The sequence below is a fragment of the Saccopteryx leptura genome, chromosome 8, assembly GCF_036850995.1.
Source record: "Saccopteryx leptura isolate mSacLep1 chromosome 8, mSacLep1_pri_phased_curated, whole genome shotgun sequence".
NCBI lineage: Eukaryota > Metazoa > Chordata > Mammalia > Chiroptera > Emballonuridae > Saccopteryx > Saccopteryx leptura.
Genome location: NC_089510.1, coordinates 88,592,360 through 88,602,070, shown reverse-complemented (window position 1 = coordinate 88,602,070; position 9,711 = coordinate 88,592,360).

Here is a 9,711-nt window from a genome sequence, read left to right as displayed (position 1 = left end):
AAAAAAATAAAAGTAGAAGCAAAATGTGAGAGGTAATGACTTATCAAAAAATTTTAAAGGTAGAACAATTTTTTGATGTAGATTTTCAGTATATTTTCCCTTCATTCAGCATTAAGTATCTCCTATGAGCCAGGCACTGTGTGCATGAAATGCTCCTGCCTTTAGTGAGCTCAGGCAGATGAGAAAACACAGACTTAGAGAGTCCAGTTTGTCTGAGGTCACATTGTTGGACAGTGCTTAGTCCTGGGACTCAAACCTAGATCACCCTGCCCCGAAGCAACAAGTCCAACTAAGTCATTTTTTAATATTCTCCTAGGAGGGAAATGAGGACTCAAATGAATGGCAGTGGCAGTGACTTCAACCGAGAGAGTGACTTGAACCTGAGAGCATTTGGAAAGTAGAGTAGAAATGCTTGGTGACCAGATATGAAGAGCAGTGAACAGGGAGGCAGAAACGGCCGCTGGGCCCAGCTCGGGAGACCGGGAGACCGGGTGCATAGTGGTGACTGTTTCCTAGATAAAGAATGCAGACAAATAAGTTTGTGAGGAAATGTAATTTTTGGCTCTGTTATATGAAACACACAAATGGAGATGTATGGTGAAAAGTTGGCTGTAAACCTCAAAAAAAATACCCAATGAAACTCAAATTCTTTAAATATTTTGTTTTTTAATATGTTATTTTTAAGAGCAAACACAACTACAGAATAAATTATTACATTATCTAACCAAAAACCACATATTACTTTGAAATAGATAATTTATGCAATTACAAAAATCAATTACCATCTCAAAAAAATTGTTTATAATTACCAAGTTGCCCAGAATTCTCTGGAAACCATTTTCTGGAAAATATTTGGGCCCCCAGAAGACTTTACAGTATTGTCCCACATCATTCTTAAATATTTATATGCACCAGTTTTTCTTGTAACAATGCTTAACACTTATACAAATCATCCTATGTTCAGGGATGGCTCTAAACACTTCATGAATCTATTATTATTCACTTAGTCCTCAAAAACTTCTGAGATAGATACAAATATTACTGACTTCATTTTACAGATGAGTTCTACTAACTGTCCCATAATTACTAATAATCTAGCAGTCCACCATGCTCTCACTTATCAGACTACCCCTCCCTTTAAAAACATAGCATATTTTTATTTGAAACCTTTTTGTTTTTGACAGAGACAGAGAGAGAGTCAGAGAGAGGGACAGATAGGGACAGACAGATAGGAAGAGAGAAAGATGAGAAGCATCAACTCTTTGTTGCGGCACCTTAGTTGTTCATTGATTGCTTTCTCATATGTTCCTTGACCAGAGGGGCTACCGCAGACCAAGTGACCCCTTGCTCAAGGCAGCGATCTTGGGCTCAAGCCAGCTACCATGGGGTCATGTCTATATCCTACGATCAAGCCAGCAACCCAGCACTCAAGCCAGTGACCTCAGGGTTTCAAACCTGGGTCCTCCACATCCCTGTCCTATGCTCTATTTACTGCACCACTGCCTGGTCAGGCTACTTGAAAGCTTTTGAGGAAAAGTATTATGTATTTTTTTTTTTTTTGTATTTTTCTGAAGTTGGAAATGGGGAGGCAGTCAGACAGACTCCCGCATGCGCCTGACCGGGATCCACCTGGCACGCCCACCAGGGAGCGATGCTCTGCCCATCTGGGACATTGCTCTGTTGCAACCAGAGCCATTCTAGCGCCTGAGGCAGAGGCCATGGAACCATCCTCAGCGCCCGGGCCATCTTTGCTCCAATGGAGCCTTGGCTGCGGGTGGGGAAGAAAGAGACAGAGAGGAAGGAGAGGGGGAGGGGTGTAGAAACAAATGGGCGCTTCTCTTGTGTGCCCTGATCGGGAATCGAACCCGGGACTCCTGCACGCCAAGCCAACGCTCTACCACTGAGCCAACCGGCCAGGGCCTTTATGTATTATTTTGGTTTTGGTTTCCTATTTCCAATATCCTCTGTATTTCTTATTTATTGCAAGCAAACAAGAATGGATATAATAAATGTTTTGATCAATAGTAATCATGTTTCAGATAAATGAATATACCAATAGTCCCCAAAGATGTGCCTTGGGCATAGTAAAAGTTCAATAAATATTTGTTGACTATTTCTAATCAAGTGTATGAAGACCATGCCAACATTTTCTAAAAATAGTATTATTAACTTATTCCCTAATTCTTTAGTCTGATAAAATTCAATAAAAATAAAACAACCTACTTTCCAAATAAAATTGTTTACCTGTCAGTTCAAGCAGCATATGAATGCCAAAACTATATTCTGAGCCACTTTTTATAAACTGTTAACATTTTCTTTACAATATTAATACACTATAGTGGGTTGAATACTCTACTCTCAAATTTATGTCTGTCCAGATTGTGAATGTATTTTGAAACAAGGTTGTTGGAGATTTAATTAGTTAAGATGAAATTATATTCGGTTAATTGGGTCTTAACTCTAATAGCTGGCATCCTTATAAGAATGTAATGGACTGACACGGGAGACAGGCATACAGGGAGAACACCACGTGCTGACAGAAGTAGAGACTGCAGCGGGGCATCTATAGTCAGTGATGGCCAAGAATTGCCAGCTGCCACCAGGAGATAGGAATGGGACAGATTCTCCCTCAAAACCTCCAGAAGAAGCCAACCTTGCAGGTACCTTGACTTTGTACTTCTAGCGTCCACAGCTGGAAGGGAATAAATTTCTATTGTTTTAAGTCATCAAGTTTGTGCTAATTTGTTATAGCAGCCCTAGGACAGTAATAGAGACACTAATGTCAAGTTTTAGTATCTGCTTATTGTTATGTAGAAATTTACTGATGCCTCAATTGTTTCAGTATTTTATAAATATAGTTATTTTGATTTCTAATATAAAAATACATGTTCTTAATTTCTTTAGAGTGATCACTTTTCAAAGCAGTATTAAATACATTATTTAAGCTTTTGAAAAGCTCATTCTCTGCCAGTTAATTATTTGTTGCTATACAGCAATCTGAAACTATATTATATTTTCTCCACTAACATTAGCAATAATAAATCATTTCTATCTGACAGATAGTGCTTTATGAGTGCTTCTCATATTGTACAAATAATTGAAAGACCTTTTAGTGAAAGGCAAGCCAGATCAACTCCCATTATCTTTTCAAAAAGATGGCCTTTCCTTCTTCATTGTTCAAAAAGAAAAGATGGTAGCTTTAGAAATAATTTCGAAGCTACATATAATCCATTCATTAATGAAATGTTAAGTTAGTAAGTAATAAATCTGGCAATTATTTTAGTAGATTGACAAAAGAAAAAACTGATTAATTCAGTTTCAACTATACAACTCCATTTTGTAATTATACAAAACACGTTAAATGTTGTTTTATTTGCTCACACAATTTCCTCCATTATTTTACTCCAGAAGTATTTTCTGTTTTAAATAAGAAAGAGAAAGGAAAATTACTTGTATTGGGATTTTGCTTCTGATATAATTTGGCAACTGCATTAAATTCTGAAAATATAACTCAAACTTAAAAATAATGACAATGTTAGATGGAACTTAAAGTGACTGAGTTTTTTCTTATTTTAACAACTTCCTGGCTTTCTAATAAATATCCTTTAAAGGGCTAAGTGCATTACTATGCAACAAAAAGAAATACATGGTTTTTAATTGGTACAAAAGTAATATTTAGAGTTGAAATTATTTTTTTCTGATTTGACATTTGGGATTTAAGTGTGTTTGAATCACTGGAAAATTTTATTTCCTATTGTCATTGCCTATAGATTTAAAACTATACTGGAACTGTAACCTTGGGGAAATAAAGAAAGATGTAAGAATGTGAAATAAAGGTGCTGACTAGCTCTTTTTCTAGTCATCAAAATATAAATGACAGTTAATTCATGTTTCATATGGAAGGTAAATGCATGATTATAGTTTCTAAGCAGGAAAAAAGTATTAGAGAAACAGTATAATAATTGAATAATTTCCCTTCAACTTGTGGGCTGGGAGCCTGCCCAGGCGGTGGTGCAGTGGATAGTGTCGGACTGGGATGCGGAGGACCCAGGTTTAAAACCCCAAGGTCACCAGCTTGAGTGTGGGCTCATCTCGTTTGAACAAGGCTCACTAGCTTGAGCCCAAGGTTGTTGGCTTGAGCAAGGGGTCACTCGGTCTGTTGTAGCCCCCTGGTCAAGGCATATATAAAAAAGCAGTTAATGAACAACCAAGGTGCAACAAAGACTTGATGCTTCTCATCTCTCTCCCTTCTGGTCTGTCTATCCCTATCTGTCCCTCTCTCTGTCTCTGTCACACACATACACACACACACACACACACACACAAAATTGTGGGCTGAGATATATATACAAGTAAATGTTATACTACCTCTTAATTCATCAATTCTACATATGAATGAGGCTGCTAAGTTACCTTCTCATTAAAACAGGTAATATGTTTATATCAGTCTCTAAGATACACATAAAATTAATGCTATACTATGCAATTTTTATGAAATATATTTACTAATGTCTGTGGCCATGTTCAATGGCTACTGAGAGTTCCATATGAAGTGGAAAAACTCTCTAAAATGTAGACATTACATAAAAATTAGTACTGATATCCAGCCACGAAATGTTTGCTTTTCTAAGCTATTTAAAAACAAAAAATATGATATTAGGATTTCTTTCAGAAGCCAGTTCCTAGCTTAGTGTGAACCTTGTCTTCTTTCTCGCTTTTATATGAATTTTGTTTTTGAAAGGCCACGCCACCATGGGATGCTGGCCAGTGGCCAGCAGCTCCTTTACACTGAGGCTTGCCTCCCAGCGTATCGACTCGACAAGGCTGTCGGTATAAGAAGAATGTTAAGAGGAATGCATGGTGAGGTGGACAGAAAGGGGCCATAGCCACATTCCCCTATAAACAGGGAGCACACATTATTTCAAGAACTGAGAACAGATCACAGGAAAGTGCCAAAAGGATTAAAGTCCTCATATGCCCCTGCTGTACTTTGTGCATAGGTATTTATTAATTCAGCTGTTCTGTTGTCAAAAACCAAGAATATTTATAGATATGAAACTGAAGGAGGGGAGTGCAGAGGAAAGGAGTTAGAATCCTGGTCTCCAGCTCATGAGCTTTGCTGTGCCCATGTGCCTCCCTACAGCTCCGAGGCTGTGGAAGCCAGGACACATGGAGAGGGCACACAGAAGAGGCTCCCCAAGCTGCTAAAGCCCATCCCAAACCAGGGGTGCAGAATAACGTTAATGACCCATTTAAGAAGTCAGGATTATCGATCTATGAGGATAAAAGGAACTACTCCCTGGGTTTGCAAGGAGTCATAGTCTTTGAACTTTAAATGCAAAAACTGTGTTTATTACTTTACTCACAGCTACAGGCAAATATGTGCAGGCTTCCAGTAAATCAGCCCGAGGCCCTCCTTCTTTATTTCCCATCTTCAAGGGAGCCATCATCCTCCGGCTCTTTACCCAGCAGTGTCCCAACCCCAAGTCACCTGGACTCAGTGATCCACATTTTATCTACCTGAGCTTCTGTGTGGGTGGGTAACTTCCTCATCCAGACAGACCCCTCTGTCAGATTGTTCATTCCTGATTGAGAACTCCAAGTCTTCAAGTCTGAGTGTTCAGGTAAAGATATTTCTGGTTAGCCAAAAAAGAAAGAGGGAGGGCCAGGAGAAATGAGAAGGAAGAACAGGGGAGGAGTCCATGCTATGGTGCACTGAGGTTACAGCAACCCTGTGGCCTACTGCATCCTGGGAGTCTCAGAGAGACCAGGAACATGTTCCAGGGAGTTCAGGGGTAGAAGTTCCTGAACTGGGCTGTCCTGTGGTGGCACCAGCTGCTAGTGTGCAAAGTCAGAACTGTCACGTGTGTCCACATTAATGCAGATGCATTCCAAAGTGAGAAGCTAAGATTTCTTTTTGCAGTCCCCTCCTGCATGGTCCCAACAGATTAAACTTACCTTTTTTAAGGTTCAACACTGCCTATCTAACTGTGTGTTATAGCTGATTTTCTTTCCAATACAATTTCATTCTGTGTGTGTGTGTGTGTGTGTGTGTGTGTGTATTTTTCTGAAGTGAGAAGTGGGGAGGCAGAGAGACAGACTCCCACATCCACTTGACCAGGATCCACTCAGAATGCCCACTAGGGGGGTGATGCTCTTCCCATCTGGGGCGTTGCTCCATTGCACCTGCAGCCATCCTAGTACCTGAGACAGAGTCCATGGAGCCATCCTCAGTGCCCGGGCCAACTTTGCTCTAATAGAGCCTTGGGTGCAGGAGGGGAAGAGAGCAATAGAGAGGAAGGAGAGGGGGAGGGGTGGAGAAGTGGATGGTCACTTCTCCTGTGTGCCCTAGCCGGGAATCGAACCCTGGACTTCCACATGCCGGGCCAATGCTCTATCACTGAGCCAATTGGCCAGGGCCAATTTTATTCTTATTAGACATGTATTGTGCTCTTTAACCATATTAGCCACATTAGTCTTTTTGTCACACCACAAATAATATTTCTCAAGTCATTGAAAGGGGTCATGGAAAGGATATGACTACCAGTTGACCCACAAGCCAGACTTGAGCAATCGGAGGCTTTTCACCTACTCCCCTGTCCTTGGAAGGTATGTTCTTTCTGCAATTCTCATAGCTGGAGACTTCAAAGATGAGCCTTGAGAGAGCAATGTGTTATTGAGACCATCTGGATGGTATACTTTGTTAAGGGTTCTTTATAAACTTTTAAGATTCTGATGGGCCAGTACAGACATCTACAGGTCTTATAGCCACCTAAGATAAGCCTCATTTATGTAAGTAGGTTCCCTTGCATTTTAAACCTGCCACCTCTGTCTCTTTCTTCTGTTTCTCCTTGCCCTTGGTATACAGGGGCCAGGTTCATATTTCATACAAGAAATCCCGAGGTTGTAAACCAATACCCGATATTCTTCCAGGATGAGCCTTTTTGATAGCTTTTGTAACCTAAAAGACAACTTGCTGATCTAAATATATTGAACCACCCCAACTTAACCACCAACTTGGCAGGGACACTATCCTCCACATCTTAGGAACGTTTCTGGCCTTAGTTTGAATAGATACTAGGTAAACAGCACACGCCCATGAATTTGAACTGCTGTCCATGTTGTGACTAAGTAACAGGACTGGCTGTAACAATACCCCTGAAACCCCACATCACTGCCCAAAATAACAGAAACCAGAAGCTGCTTTGCCTTGTGATTTTATTTCTTGGTATTCACTTGTGTTTTGTGTGATTTGCATTTCTGTATATATAGCATATTTTTTCCACGTCTCTGAAGTTTTAGAAAGTGTCCTAGTGAGTATCTGAATGAACTCTGCCTAGTTTGCTGGGTCTTCAGGTGCCCTGGGATGCCTTGAAGGTGAGAGTGAATGGGGAGGGTTCAACAAGTGGCAAGGACAACAACATATACCCATTTGGTGGTCATCCCTTTTCATTGGGACTATTTGTACATCTTTTTTCTCAACTGTGATAATCATCTTATTTCCCCCTTATATACTACTGTTGGCTTTCCATAAGATAAACCTGTAAATGAAACTTTCTTGGTTATCTTAAAGATGTGTATGAGGCAGATTAGTGACCAGCTTGGATCTCAATCCTTTTTGGTCAGAATAATCGCTTAATTTATTTTTCTGCCTCCAGCCACAGTGTCCCAAATCATTGCAGATTAAAGTATTTATACTGTTTTTAAGCTCTTTGGCTTTTTCATGTATTAAAAGTTCTGATAAGACCTAGGTTCCATGCAACATCATTCAAAGGAAAAAGACAGTAGATTCAGGTCTAGTTCTGGCTTCCCAGCTAAGAAATAGTTTAGGACTTCCATGCTCAGTCTCTTCTTCAGCAACTCTTAATTTAAATGTAGAGGAAGGGAAGAGACACTTCGGTGTTGGTGTGTCAGGGATCCCAAGCCCAACCCGAAGGCTGTTGCCATTGTTCTCATTTTACAAGGGAGCAGATGGAGGCTCGCCAAGATCAAGAAACTCGTCTAACCTCAGAGAGCAAAGTAACTGTGCAGCCAGGCATCAAACTCCCATCTGTCTCCTTGCCTCATGGCAAAATGAAGCGTAGACACCTGGTTCTATTATCCCAGAGTACTTCAACGGTGGTTTTCTCAAGTTAGTGCATCATGATGCCAAGATCCTGAATCATGACCAACACTGCCGTGAAAGAGACTACAATAGGAAAGGCATGAGCTGTTTCTCGAAACTTTTATTTCATTTATATAATACACACATACTCAAGCACATTGTTTTGTTTAATAAAATGTATTTTTTTCCCTGTAATCGTACTAAGAAATAAAACTAATTAAACTGCCACACTATTCTTCTTTTGGGATTCTTTGTTATTTTATAAAAACCACAATTTATAAGTTTGAGAAACTTTGTTTTGAGGCAAAGCAATTGCATTATTAGTTTTTTCTCCAAGAGCAGAGATTAATAGAACTATTGACTTATGCAATTCCCCACCGTAATATTCTTAATTCTCCAGTATGAATCTGGTAAAACAGCTACATCTCACTACTATGGCATTTATACTTTACTGTAAAATACTTTAACATAGATAATGTGGAGTGCTTGCATATGGGTTGTGTGCTTACATACGCGGATGTGTGCTTATGTGTTGTTAGGTGAGGTTTATTAACTTAGGAGGTAAACCAGCCATGCCCTAATGATGAATGCACGTCCCACAGATGGTCAATCAGCCCTGGTAACAGTCTAATCTGGTGACTCCCAGCCCTGGCTGTACATTAGAATCATCTGAAGCTTTTAAAAAGAATTGAATAGTTATGGTATTTTTTAAAATTATCATATAACAAGAATTACCTTTTTTCCTTTTTTTTCCAGAGCTGTGTCATGTGTAGATTTGTATAACACTCTCACAGTCAGAACACAGGGAGTCTCACCACTTGAATCTCCCTCTGTGCACTCTCCCTTCAGTGTCTCCCTCCCACTCCCTAACCCCAGGCAGTCAGGGTTTGTGGAGAAGCTGGTAGAAAAAACCAAGGCCCAGGCTCTGCCCAATCTCTCTCTCTCTCTCTCTCTCTCTCTCTCTCTCTCTCTCTCACACACACACACACACACACACACACACACACACACACACACACACGAGGAGGAGAGTATGGAGGCGTAAATGGTGATGGACAAAGACTTCACTTGGGCGGTAAACACACAATACAGTGTACAGAGATGTGTTGTAGAATTGGGCACTTGAGGCCTGTATTATGTTAACTGGTGTCACCCTTATAAACTCAATTTAAAAAATATCCAAAAAAAAAGTTTCCTCAGGAGTTCTATTATAATATGCACCCAAGGCTGCGAAGTGTGTGCTTTCTTCGGGACCCACACTTCAGACGCTACAATCCCAAGATCTACTTTCTTCAACCTAAATCAGCACTATATGTTTTGTTAGTACAGTGGATATTAAAGACACTTTCTTTTTTCTAGAAATTCTTTTTTTTTCTAGAAATGAATGGTGTTCAAACTACGTGGATGAGCTGAAAGAAGCCCCTCGTACAGGCACCGCCCCCTCCCACAAAGGGGTCTGAGCACGTGGTGCGCCCCTCCCCCGCTGCAGAAGGACCTGGGCCCCTGAGGGAAGAGGGCTGGGCACAGGGTCTGGCCAGAGCTCAGCTGGATTCTGCTCCTGGAATATTATGAGCTGTGTCCTGAGCAAATCCTTCATGTTTTGCGCC